Here is a 14445-nt window from a genome sequence, read left to right as displayed (position 1 = left end):
GATAAACTGTAAGGGCACGTGGACTCCCCAGTCCCTTCACCCCACTGCGGTCACCACTGCAGGTGACATCACTCATACCTGGCGGAGAGCTCGGAGGCCTGCCGGGTGCCTACCCTCTTCGGGGCCGCTCAGGCTCATGAAGAATTTTCTTCTGCATTGTGTCCCCTGAGATGTTCTCATCAGTACCACTCTCCCTCTGTAACTCCTGCCCCCCACGCTTCCCTCCCTTCAGCCCCCTGGCGGGCAGCCTCCCCTCCACCTTACTCACCCCGGTCTGGCTCTGGCCTGTCCACCCTTGAGAAAATGCCCACTTTCAGGCTGCCGCTGCTCCACGTGTCCCTGTCCCTAGCCACCAATTTCGAGTGAGCGCTTAGAGCTGCCTGGCAATTCTGCTCTATTTCCTAATTTCCCCCGGGCCCTCGCCTCCACCCAAACTGTGCTGTTGCCTCTCAGGTCTGGACAGGGCAGGCTTCTACCTGTCTCTCTTCCTTTGGACCTTAAGGCCATAGCAGCTCCAAGACAATGGGTCACACTCAGTTTCCAAGGTCTCTATAGTCTAGCTCCCCCGATGCTGAGTTTTCCCTCTGTCCCTTCAGCTCCCACTGAAACCACGTGACCTTCCAGTATTTCCTCAGGAAGAAAAGTTTCTTCTTTGAAACTAAGTCAGCTCTTTCTGCACTGACCTTGTGTTTTTACCTTGAATTAAAATTGCGGTAAAATTAAAATACTTCCACTTTTTTAAAAAAAATGTTACTAGAAGCAACAGATGTTCTTTACAGAAAATGCAGGGGGGGGGTGAAGGAGAAAAACTTGAAATATCTATAATCTCACCCATCAGGAAGTGATTATAACTAAGCAGTCAGTTAAAGTTAACTATGACTTTTACTGTACGTGTTCTTTTCTGTGCGTACATGCCTAATGTAATGTAGTGACCGGAGCTGACGGGTCATTTCTACACGGTTCTATCAACCACAGTGTTTGTCCACCTTTGTATCTCGCCTGACACGATAGCACTGCGTAGAAAAAGCTCAGTTGGTCACAGAGCCATTCAGAGTCGATCAACAAATACGTACTCATTGATCAAACGTTCACGAATAAGTTACGTCAAAGTTGAAATTTCGGAAAGTCAAAAACACAACGCTCGTACAAATATGTAGTGAGCATGTGTCTCAGGCTTATACAGCTCGTTAATAAGGGAGCCTGCGGGGTGACAAAGCTGACTCAAAGGAGAATGAGCAGGATGAGATGAGACTGCTCACCTGGACTCGGAACTGGCGAATGTCCTTCGGGGCGATAAGACTGGGGGGACCTTAAGCGTTCTCTCTTCTACCCAGCGGAGATCCCTTGCGATGTCCCAGCCTTCCGCAAGTCAAGGTCTAACTCTACGAACTCAGTTCCCCAGTCAATAGCAAGCGGTAAATCGGCCCTGATGGCATCCCCTGCCATAAGCGTTGGCAACTTTCTCTGCTAAAGGCCAGGTATCAGATACTTCAGCCTTTTCGGTCCATGCCGTCTCTGCCAGGTTACTCAGCTCCAGCTTCATAGCACAAAGGCTGCCACAGACACGGTGGGAACGGCTTTATTTACTAAACGCAGGCCCCCCGTGACGGTGCGCTGCGCACTGCTCGAGGTCGCAGACCAAACCCAGGCAGCCTGGCTGGTCGGTGCTGCTCTGGAGCGGGGCCTGGAAAGCTCGCAAGCAAGCTTTTTGCCTTGTTCCCGAGGTTAGGTATGTTTTCTTGGCGGTTTTGCAGACCCCTACCTTTTAGCTACCAGTTCCCAAGGGTTTATCATTTGTCAATAGAGCAGTAAAAATAAAATAAAAATTATTCCAGGAGTCCAGCAATAGTACAGATCAGTACCTAGTGGATGCAGACTTTTCAGGCTACGATCGTGCTGCCCCCGCTTCAAACAGCCAGGGGCTCAAACCTCCAACTCCTCCCCCTCCCCCGGGGACAGCAGCCTCGAGGACTGCTCCCTGGCAGAATTTCAGAGACAGACAAGGTCTCCTTTTCCCTTTTCGGTCAAACAGAGCTCTGCAGGTTTTCGTACCGCTGTCTTCATAAGGATGTTAACAGCCACTATGCGCGGGGATATAATTAAAATCACGTACAGACCCATTAAATGTAAAACCAGAACCAGGGATCGCATTTTTTTTGAAACTCAACGGGAACAGTTTTATTTCAACAAAACCACATTATCCATCGGGTCGGATTAATATTGTCAGTTGAGCGTTCTCGGGTTGGTAGTCCAGCGTCGCTTAGGAATCTGCTTTGGTTGGCGATGAGGATATGTGTATACATAGTTTTACGCCGTTTACATTTACATACTATTAGAATAAAGACAATTGAAGTCAACAGCAGGGCTCTCTTCAAATCGGAGCCGCTTTTCCTCACGGGTGAGAAGCGCTGCACCCGGCCCCCCGTTTCGGCTGTCGCCGGCCGGGCTGTCTTATCTGAGTGAGTCCCGGCCCCGTCGGCCCACATTCCTTTCCTCCCTTTTCTCTTCTTCACCTTCGATTTGTCTCTGAGCCCTTCAAACATTCTTCTCCGGTCTTCCCAGAGATGGGCTGACAGCTTCCAGAAAGCGTTTTCGTTCGTTTTTTTGTTTTGTTTTGTTTTGTTTTCAGTGTGTGAGCTTCGTATTAGGTGTCTCGACTGCTGTCAGAAACAGACGCTGCCTGTTCTGAAGCCGGGTCGCCGAGGTAGAGCGTCCGTGGGACCGCATCGTCCTCATGTCACAGAAGTGAATTCCCCGGGGAGAGGAACACGGATTCTAGAGGATTTCAGGCTGTACCCCTTCCACCCCCCGTTTGCACGTCGACCTCTCAGCACTTGTTTCTGATTTCTGCTCGCTCTCAGTTACCTAAGAGAGACTCGTATTGTCGCTTTATCTTTTCGAAGAATCTGCCCCTTTTCTTGGATTCATCACTGAGCTGGTTTTTGTTTGTTTGTTTGTTGCGGGCCCAGTTTTTTGTACAGAATAGGTAAATCCAATAAGTGCATTTCTCCTTCCTTGACATCAGATTGCAGCAATTTTGCAAATTAAGCAAAACCATTCGTTATATTATTACCTGAGTTCATTGTCTCCTGGAGTCATTTACTTAGTCATACTCATTGCATAAGTTCTGGTTTGTTTGTTTTTTTTTGCAATAAACCGTTACAGTAGACTTTAACAAAGTTCGCCGACCCTCCCCCTTCAGAAGTAGGTTGAACATCTTTGCCTCTTGCAGAATTAGGAGGTAGAAACCCAGCTCTAGGCCAGGAAAGTCAGTGAGCGCCATTTGAGGAAGAACAGAGAGTCACAGGCTGAAACGGGCCCTTGGCGAGTTTTACAAAATGCCAAGGGCCTCCTTGCTTGAACGAGATCTTTTTAAATATTTTGTAACCCCTTCAGAAGTCACAGAAACAGCTCCTGGTGGAAGGCATTTAAAAATGCCTCCAGCCAAGATCGCGTTCACTGAAGTACAAAATGGAGATTCAAAACAGTAAATTAACAGGCGAGTGAGATGGACAGTTACAAACAGCTGCGTAGTCGAGACCCTTGTCACGTGATCTCCCCCTTTGCCCATAATAAGTGGCCATTGACTATGTAGAGGGCTAACTACAGGTTTGCCACCCCAATAGTCTGCAAGCCCCTTGGCGGCCAAGCTGCCGTCCGCGTCATGTGAGCGAGTACCCTCCAGGGGTTTGCTATTAGTCGTGAGAGCTGTCATTCGTTGGGTCGCTCTTTTCACTGGGTACCAGGCAGTGTTCTAAACGCCTTATACGTAGTAACACATGTAATCCTCCTAAGGACCACAAAAAATAATCTTCATTATTAAAATAAGAAAAGCGAGTCTCTGCGAAGTTCTGCGACTTTGCCCGTCGTTAGCAGAGCCCAGATTTAAACCCAGGCTCCGCATGGTCACCCCCGCCGCCCCGTGTGGGCTGCCGCTCACAGCACTCGTGGTGTTGAATTATCTCTGTCGGTGGCCCTGGGACTCACCTCAGTCTTCTCTAGCTCAGGAGCCTGCCATCCACAGCGTCGCGCCCACCGCGGCATCAGGAAGCCTTGGGGATGCCGCCCTTTGTCACCCGCCCCCCTAATCCATCGTCCTCCGAGACACGTCAAGCTCCGCTGCATCCAGCTTCCTCCCTCCCCACGGAGCCCGCCTCGATCCGGGCCAGACCATCACTGACTCTCGCGTGGCCCCACTCGGCGGCCTCCTGACTCCCTCCGGGGTCTCGCCCTTACCGCCCACCCGCCCCCCAACACACACACACCTGTTCTCTGCCAACCAGTACAGGGGTTAAAGCATAGACCAAACCATGGCACTCCCGGTTTAGCGCCCTTCAAAGGCCCCACACTGCACCTCACGCAAAATCCAGACTCTTCACACTGGCGTTTGCCAGCCCTGCTGGCTCTGCCGGCGACATCCTGCGCCCCTCCCCTTGCTCACGTGCTCTGACGCCCCGCCTTACATCCGTTTCGGGCTCCTCCACACCTCTGCCCGCTGCTGGAACATTCCTCCCCAAGCTCCTCTGCCAGGCCAGCGCTTTCCTACCTGTCCCTTGGCCTCAGCCTCAGTGACATCCCTTCAAAGGGCTCTGCCTCTGCCTTCTCGTTTTCAGTCTCCGATTCGTGTGTATTTATTTCTTTCATAGACAAAATAGCTCCACATTGTCCCCCGTGCATTTACCTTCCCACCAGACTTAACCTCTGAAAGGGCAGAGACATGCGTGTCGACGCCCTGTGTCCCCTGCATCTAGCATGTGGTGGGCGCTTGGGTGACTTTCGCTCAATGAATGGAGTGGGTGGATGCAGAAGAGGACACACCACGTGTCTGTCCCCTCTGCCCAGCCCAAGCAGGCTGGGTGTCGGGCAGAGCATCCCACCCCCGAGGATGCCCGGGCAGGCGGGGAGGCGAGCCCAGGCCCTACGTGCTGACTTGGTGCAGCAGCTGCACTGGCGTAGACTTTAGGAAAAGCGAGCTCGCAGCCCCATTTGGGATGTCGTGCCATTCGTGACCGTCCGATGCAGAGAGAGGAAGACCTACAGGATACTAAGAACAGGGGACCGATGTCCAGGGTGGACCGAGCCGGCACCCAGCCCGGGCGGTCAGAGATGTGGGAGTCACCGGGGTGCCATCTTCAAGAAGTCTCTCGGGCCCATCAGCCTAATCAGGTGGGCTCTGCAGCGAGCCTGCCACCCGGTACTAGCTGAGTGGCTTGGGACACGGAGCCCCATCCGTCCTCGCTCCGTCATCTAACAAGGCGGGAATGACAGTCGTATCTGCCTCGTGGGTTACTGAGAAGAGCAAGCAGGTAATGCGTGTTGAGCTCATGCCCGGCCCACAGTTAGCACTTCAGACATAGTCATGGCAGCTGGTTATCAGCAGGGTGCGGCGGCCATGGCGGTCGCCGTTGCGAGGATAAAATTAGGATCGTGTAGTAATTCCCAGAGCACAAAAGATTCGTAAGTGTAACTAGCACCCAAACATTAGAATAAATAAGGTAATTAATTATGACGCCACTCACATGATTAGCTTAAAAACAGGACAGAGAGAAGGAGCTGCGATGGGAGAGGTGGCGGCACCACAGGAAGGTGACATAGTTTGGGGACCAACATCGGCAGTTAATCTGCCCACACCTGGTGACTCTGTGGCCTCCGGAAAGCGTGTTTGCTCACCGAGCCTCAGGTTCCCGTCTCTAAAACAAAGATGCTAACACCTGTCTCTCAGAGCCATTTTGGAGATGAAAGATAATACGGCATGAACGAAAGGGTTTGAATCCCGTCGTCCTAGCAAAACGTCAGTTCATTTAACAAGATTCATTCAGATGGTGCTGTTTCGAGAGTCGGGGGGGCTGGCTGCAAGGGGCGTGATCTTTTCTCCGTTCAGACGCCCGCCCGGCCAGACATGTCACTTGAATGAGTCCATTGACACAGCACCGTGTCACGTTCTCCAGTCGCAGACTCCGGCTTATTCACTCCCGGCTAACCGATTTCCTCGCAGGAAGTGGTTGCTAAGTGCGTTAATAGACTTCTGCTGTCCCAAGGGCGCTGCAGCACGGGGACCTGGCGGCCGCACATTGTACACCGTCCAGCTGGAAGGGAGAAGTCAAAGGAAGTCGTGGAGATGAGTTTGCCGAGGCTGACCTGGCTGGCGTCTGCCCACAGTCCATCACTCTCGCGGCGTATGGCCCCTTAGCTTTCTCCCCCGTCTGGCCTGAGCCGTCAGCGTGGCTCAGAAGCCAGTGACTCAATGTCACAGTGCAGGTCTAGACCGAATAGTTAAACAAAACATCTTTGAATGTCAGAATTATCAGGGACGTTGACAGCCACCTATTCTCTCTCCCTGGCTCATCTTTCCATATCTTTAAAAGCGTTCTCTCCCAGGCTCCATTCATCCCCGAGTCAGGAGCTCGCTCTCACTTGAGATGGCCCCTTTCACGAGACGGCGACAACACTGGTGGAAATGACCCCTTACGCCGACGCTGGGTGGACCGGGCGAGTGTACTTCCCACCCGTGCGACTCGGTCCGCTCTTCTTGGTTACCCACATCCTCTCCATTTCTTCCATTGTTGTCCCACGGGATGGAGTGTCTGGTCCTCCTGCCGACCTAGACGCTGTCCCCCAATGTGCTCCCAGTTGTCAGTCCTGTCCTTCGGGAAGGCTGTCACTATAATCGCCCTTCACAGGACTCGTGTTAAGCATGTAACAGACCACAGTTGGCCCCATAATGTTCTTTTTAAAAATTCCTTTTCTCCTGTTCTAAAAAAACAGATGTGAATAGAACCTAGATGCTGCAGCAACCCTTGACCTTGCCCAGCGGGAACGCTGTTCGGAAGAGGGTGCTCGCATTTGCTTCCCTAAGACTAGCGACGTCATTTCACGTCGCTAGTGGCCCTGACTGGCAAACACGAATTACAGATACGAAAGGCCAGGAAGAAGTTCAGACCCTTTTCGTTTTGCACCATCGTTAAGAAATGAAAACATGTTTGAAAAATACAATGCAGTCCCCACATCTCCAGGGACAGCAGAATAAAAGACTATTTCGTCTTTTACTTACCAAACAGGTGAACCAGCACACCATAGCAATCCTACATCATTGCCCACTGGTGCGAGCTGGGGCCCAGCTTTGCACTGGAAAATGCGAACCCCTACTGGGTAAGCCAGTCCTGAGGGAGGTGTGAGACCCATGAAGAGAGGGAATATGAGAATCCAGCCCACGCGTTTTGAGATGTGTAGGTTTCGTCCAGAGATTCAAGGTGTGCTCCAGTGTCGGCCTTTCTCTCTACATCCTGCAGGAGCCTCCGCTCCGTGCCCAGCTGCCAGCGGGTAGCATGGTGTTGGTCAGTGGTGGTGAGGGTCTGGTCCTCACGTGGCCCTGGAGAGATGGCAGGGTGACATTGTCTTGTTGTGCCTGTCACACTCATGCGGAGGGGGAAGGTAGGTGGCTGGGCAGGACCTGAACTCTGACCTTCTCGGCCGGACCTCACACGCTTTCTGCCGGGCCGCCCATGATGTGTTTCGCGCAGCTGTCAACAAATATTCGAGCGATGACGTGGATAAGTGGTGGCCAACACGAAGGTCATTGAGTTTTGAAGGTGCCCAAATACTACAGTTTTGACAAAACCACGTGCTGTGAAATCGAACTCTAGTGCCGAATCCCTCCGTTCTAGTCTAGAAAATGTCATTTTATATTTGTGAAATAGGATACTGCATTTGCTGTTTCTTCATAAAAATTGGAATGCTTAAGTCTAAATAAATCATCTTTGGAAGACTAATGTAATAATGAATGTTTGCGCATGAAATCTGAGTAGGATTCATAAGCTTCGTGCCATATTAAAAATTTGAGATCACTTTTCTGTAACACTCAAGAGCCATGAGCTTTCTGTAAACAGTCCCGTCATTAGGAAAAATAGTAAAACCTGTGATTCGTTAATTTATCAGTATTATCGAAAAGTTGCTGATGTAACAAAAACAAAATTTAAAGGCACTGAAATATAGTTGAACAGTTTCACTTATCTGGTAGTTAGTTCGATTCTAAAGTTCTCTGGCTTGAGAGGGCACGGGGTTGTGAGGTGGGGTGCCGGTAGAGCAGATCTTGGCTGGGGCTGAAATCTGTCCCTTCAGTGGGACAAAGATCTAGTTTTGGTGCAGATTTGGTAGGACTAAACCCGGATGCCTTGGCTCGTGGGTTTTAATAGTAAATAGAAATGTTACGCTCTTTCTAGAGGAAAGCAAGCACAAAATAAGGATAGCAACCAAGTACGAAGAGAAAATTAGCTGATTCATTGTGTTATACAATCATTTCTTAAAGGTGGATTTAAGAAACGTTTTGCGGTGCCAAGGTTTTGAGAGTTAGTCTCAGGACTCACTAATAGATTCTTGTATAGTTACATGTAAATTGCCAAAAATTCCTCTGTGTTTAGGTTTCAAAATATCCGATCATTTCTGAACTTTTCCACCCAGCCATTTACTCATTAAACTTTTGCTGGCTGCCTACTGCGTGGACTCTGATAGAACAGCTGTCGTTCCTGCCTTGAAGGTGCTCGGGAAAAGGATGAATAGTATGAAACCACATCTCATCGTTTGGCTTGGTCATGCCCTCAGCACTTAGGACAGCATGTGGGAACAGAGGACATCCAAAGGATGTTGGAAAAAATGAGTAAACATGACTTATTGAAAGTAAAAGTATGGAGTGAGTGTTTAAACGTGGGGAGCAGTGCTCACGCGCCAGCTCTGCCGCCTGTGCTTCCGTGTTTGCCCACGTGCCCTGGCCCTGTCGTGTTGCTTCGCTGGGAGGATGGGAAAGACGAGGCAAGAAGCTAGGCGTGCCTGTTTGCTGCAGCCATCCTGGGCTGGGCGAGGTGTTTCAAAATGTAAAGCCAAATCGAAACCACAATGGGGCATCACTTCACCCCGTTAGGATGGCTAGTATCCAAAAGACGAGAAATGACAAGTGCTGGCGAGGGTGCAGAGAAAAGGGACGCTCGTCGCTGTCAGCGAGAATGTAAATGGGCACAGCCGCGAAGGAAAACTGTACAGAGCTTCCTCAGAAAATGAAAACTGGAAGCCCCATAGGATCCAGCGATCCACTTCTGGGTGTACATCCGAAGGAAATGAAGCCTGAATTCGCTCGACCAGAGATCTGCACCCCACCGCCCCCCCACTCCACCTTTATTCTGCATTATTCTCAGTAGCCAAAGTGTGGAAACAACCCCTTGGTCAGTGGATGGATGGATCAAGAAAACGTGGAAATAAATAAATACACGCATGCAATGGAATATTATTCAGCCTTCAAAAAGAAGGCATTCCTGACCTTTGTGACAATAGAAATGAGCCCGAAGGGAATAATGCTGTGACATAAGCCAGACACAGAGAGACAAATACCATGTGGTATCACTTATATGCAGAATTTTTTTTTTTTTTTTTTTAAGGAGAAAAGTGGTTGCCAGGGACCAGGGGTGGATAATAGGGAGAGGCTGGTAAAAGGGCACAGACGTTCAGCTCTAGGATAAAGAAGGATCTCATACAAGAGGGCGATCATCGTTGATAACACTGTATGGTATCATTGAAATTTGCTGAGAGTGGAATTTAAATGTCCTCACCACACACCGCAAACGAAGGACAAGCACAGGAGGTGATGGGGAGTCGCTTCTCCCAGGGCAGGGCGCCCGGTCACAGAGCGCATCGCTCAGAGTCGTACACTTTAAAGACCCTACAGCTCTGTCCGTTCGACCTCGGTAAAGCTGGAAAAAATGGAATGTTCTGGCGAAGACCACGCTCGTGTGACGTGGGGGGCAAGGGCGCTGGGCCGTAGGCTGAACGCCCCCGAGGCCGCGTGAGAAAGGGGACTGGCCAGCGGTCCAGACAGAGGCGATGCCGTCTGGTGGGGCCACTGTGGCACCAGTGAGCCCACCCGGACAGGCCTCCGCGTCAGCAGTGATGGAGCAGCCCCCAGCCGCTCGCGGCAAGTTTAGGCTCTTCCAACTCCACTCAGTTCTTCCCTTTACCTCGTGTGTGGGAACAAGTCATACGACCACGTTGAGATTTTAAACCCGGAGACAGGATCTGACACTTTTACTGTGTCGTATCCGTCCGCCACACACGGAGGGTACTTTAAAAAGATCAAGAATTTAATAAATATTAACTGAGTGAATGGCTGCGGAAGCACAATTAGTGAACAATTTCTGTTGTTTCACTAGATAAATCTGCCTTGTTCTATCTGCACCAGAGTATGTGAATGTGTGTTCAGTACCTTGATTTTTTTTATTAGACGTCTATTATGTTTCAGACGGTGCAGGTAAGTGCTCTGTGCTGTGATATAAATCTGAACCTAAATATCAGGTTTCTGATTGTCTCCTGTACTTTCCTTCCACATTTTCATGCTTTTGAAGTAGGAGAGCCCCTGACAAGCCATGTCGAAGGAAACTCCCCGGCCACCAGGCAGATTAGTACGTCCTCACAGGCCACCATCTCCTCTACGTGCCACCTGCCACTCATTGCCTTCGTGGGATGAACAGCCTTTCCAGAGCTGCGTGAGGCTGAATTTCAGTCCCGATTTGTTCCCCTAATTAAGTGCTTTAAATGCCTTCAGAAGGATCAGGCTTCAAGAGGAAGGCCGATCTGTGGGCAGCGGACTGCTGGTCCCTGACCGAGCGAAGCGATGACAGGCGGCAGAAATGGCCGCAGCCCCCGCAGTGGGTCTCAGAGCCTGCTGAGTCAGGAGAGGTTCCTGTCACAGCCCGTGAAACCAGGACTGCCGCTTGGGGCCTGATGCCTTTTAACCATCAAAGCTTCTGGCTAATTTCCAGGTGAATTCGTGTGATGCCAGTTAAGGCGAACACAAAGCTGCGATTTTAACCAAATAAGACATGGCGATGAAATCCCACATCTCTCCTCCCGGTTCGCCTCTTCCTCGATTTCTTCTTTGGTTCAGTTGTCACATTTGTCTTTCACTCCTCCAGCCCAGTACATGTGCTTGTTTAAAGTTTCTTGATGGATGGATGGATGGATGGATGGATGGATGGATATATACAAATACCATACTGACCAATGAAATAGTAGAACATGGGCGCCACGTGATGTAAATCAGGATAACTCTTGGACTTATTTTGAGGAATTAATAAAAGCACAAACCAAATCCCAATTTGCTACAATCTGCTTTGATAGTCATCAGATACTTGATTAATTCTTATGTTAATAAGCTAGAATAGCTTTGTCCATGAAATACTATCCCCTATTTAAATTATCAGGCTAAAAGTAACATCTGAAGTTTCTTCATTCGAACTATAGTTGCACTTCTTTCTCTTCCAGAATGTTCTGGCTGGTTGTTCAGTAACGCAGGTGTATTGAGTAGAATTGCTGTAATGATGACCCCCTCCCCCAGGAGCACAGAACCACACTGGGAAATGAAAACCAACAAAATAGCAAACTTACTCTTCATTGACTTTCTTTCTAAGAAGCTACATTGTACGTGATAAGGTTTATAATTGAATAAGGAAAAGGATCAATAACTTCTAATGCAAAAGCAAATTAAAACTTCATAAATATTTATATGGGAAAAATTAGGCACTTTGCTACTTGGTTTTAATTTTTTTGGGGGGGGAGGACTGAGCTTATCTATTTTGGGGGAAAAAGGAACCATATATATTGCTGTGATCTGCATATTTATGTCCCCCCAAAATTTGTGTTTAAATCCTGCCCCCTAAAGGGGCTGGTATTAGTGATCAGATCAGGAAGTGGCACCATCGTGAATGGGTTTAGTGCCCTTATAAGAGACCCCAGAGAGAGCTCCGTTGTCCTTTCTGCCACGTGAGGAGGAGGCACAGCTGTGATGAAAACATACGCCGTAGGCATTCTCAAGCTTACTCTTTACATTTTCATTCCCCACATTTTCCATTTAAATGTAGTGCTCTGTCTTCTCTCTTTCCCGTGTACGGTAATCAGCCTTACACACCGACCGTGCACAGGCAGCCACACGTACCCGCCAGTGCCAGACCACTGGAATGACGCCTGACGTGGCTCGTTGACGTGTCCTTCCGGAATCACAGAGCCTGGTCCTTGAATGCAGAACACTCAGAAAGGTTTTCCAGACCACAAACTTTGCCGTGCCTTAAACCTTGAACCCTGGTGGCACGAAGCTCATATTCTGATCTTAATTCAGCTGTTGACTTGGTGACCTTGAGAACATTGAGAACATTCTTCACCTCTCAAAGCATCAATCTTATGTGTAAAGTAGAATAATAATAGCCCCTGGGCTTGTTGTAAGGATTAGAAAATGCTGAAAATAGCACCTGGGACATGGAAATCATCCAAATAATTTCTGTTATTTATAATTATATTTTCTGTTATTTACATAGATATTGTATGGACCTTATACACTAAAACATATTTATTTTTGAAGAATAATTAACTTCTATGTACGGGTTTCAAAATACTGTAAAATCACTTCTCTGAAGGCAAAGGAGAAACACCAATGCCCAGTACTCACATCCAGGCAGCCTTCCCCAAGCCCTCATACTCAGTTACAGGCGACCACTCCAGCCTTGCTGTGCCATGCATGAATGCCAGCCAGCGTCCATAACACTCGGTGTTATGGCCGAGTCACCCTCGCTAGACTAGAAGCATCCTTGCGTACATGGATCTTGTCGAATTGTACTCTGTATCCCCAGCACCCAGCTTGGCATTTGTAACCACCCAGTATTTATGGAATTAATTAATACATCATGCTGAATGTAATCAAAAGGCAGAAAGATTATGCGTGACTCCGTGACATTTTTTAGCATTCAAAGGTATGACCTATTTTTTTTGCCCACAGGGTCAAAATGTTTGTAAATTACTTCAACTTTCTCTCGAGGATAGGTTTGGGGTTTTTTTGTTTGTATATATATTTGTTTATTTTAACATCTGTCACCATACATAGCTAATAGATGTCACTGAACTACGGATTTTGTAGAATGTCAATCTATTTTGTTGGAAACGAGGTCAGAGTTTCATTATAGATTTAGAGTTTCATGTGTAGAATTATACTTTAGGTTTCTGAGCAAGGATAAACCTTTGAGATAATTCTGCATTATCATTATATACCTCATCAGTGTGATCTAGTTTCAAATTAAGCACATAAATTTTAAGTTTCAGGTGTATGACATTGTAATTCGACATTAGTATACACTACAAAGTGATCAGCCCAAAAGTCTATCACCTATCGTCATACAATCGATGGTTCACCCCTTTTGCTCACCCCCTAACCACCAATCTGTTCTCTGTATCAATGAGTTTATTTTTGTTTTGTTTGTTCGTTCGTTTCTATTCTAGATCGCACATATGAGTAAAACATTGGTGGTAAACAACTTGACATCAGTCTTAGTGATGTTTTCGTGAATCTGCCTTCAGAGGCAAGGGAAACAAAAGCAAATGTAAACAAACGAGACCACATCAAACTGAAAAGCTTCTGCACGGCAAAGGAAACCATCATCAAAACAAAAAGGCTATTTGCAAATTATACTTCCAGTGAGGAGTTCATATCCAAAATATACGAAGAACGCATATAACTCAACAACAAAAATCCGACAACCCAATTAAAAAATGAGCAGAGGATCTGAGTAGACGTTTTTCCAAAGAAAATGTACAGAGGACCAACAGACATGTGAAAAGATGCTCAACATCTATATTCATCAGGGATGTCGGTCTATAGTTGTTTTTTCTCATAGTGCCCTTAACTGGCATTTGGCTTCGGTGTCAGGGTAATGCCGGCTTCGTAAATCGAGTTTGGAAGTTTTCCCTCCTCTTCAATTTTTTGGAACAGTTTGAGGATTGGTGTTAATTCTTCTTTAAATGTTTAGTAGACTTTACCAGCGAAACCATCTGGCTCTGGGCTTTTCTATATTGAGAGGTTTTTTTTTTAATTACTGAGTCAGTCTCCTTCTTACTTATTATCGATTTGTTTAGAATTTCTATTTCTTTTTTTATTTAGTTTTGGTAGGTTGTATGTTTCTGGGATTTTACCCGTTTGTCTAAGTTATCCGATTTGTTGGCATATAATTGTTCATAGTCTCTTATGATCCTATGTATTTCTGTAGTGTCGGTTGTGATGTCTCCTCTTTCATTTCTGATTTTATTTGAGTCTATGTTTCTTAGCGTAGGTGAAAGTTGGTCAGTTTTGATTATCTTTTCAAAAACCAGATGTTAGTTTTGTTGAACTTCGCTGTTGGTTTCTGGTCTTTATCTCCACTCTGATTTTTGTTATCGTCTCCCTTCTGCTAACTTTGGGCTTAGTTTGTTCTTTGTCTAGTTCCTTGAGGTGTGAGGTTAGGTGTTTTACTTGAGATCTTGCTCAAATAAACATGTGCACCTATCACTATAAACGTCCCTCTCAGAGCGGCTACCTACTTACGACAACGTTTGGCCAGAACAATGAGAGACTCCCACTCGCTTCGTTTATATTCATGAAATAGA

The 14445-nt window shown here is 47.6% G+C and overlaps 1 protein-coding gene across 1 annotated transcript in view; it reads left to right on the top strand.

The window, feature by feature from the left end:
- The window catches only part of ADAM12 (ADAM metallopeptidase domain 12), a 298271-nt gene that overhangs the window by 133336 nt on the left and 150490 nt on the right, over nt 1-14445 (top strand). The gene's annotated exons all lie outside the window — the stretch shown is intronic.

Source organism: Pteropus vampyrus, unplaced genomic scaffold (genome assembly GCF_000151845.1).
Source record: "Pteropus vampyrus isolate Shadow unplaced genomic scaffold, Pvam_2.0 Scaffold111, whole genome shotgun sequence".
Lineage (NCBI taxonomy): Eukaryota > Metazoa > Chordata > Mammalia > Chiroptera > Pteropodidae > Pteropus > Pteropus vampyrus.
This window is presented reverse-complemented; position numbering and strand designations above follow the sequence as displayed.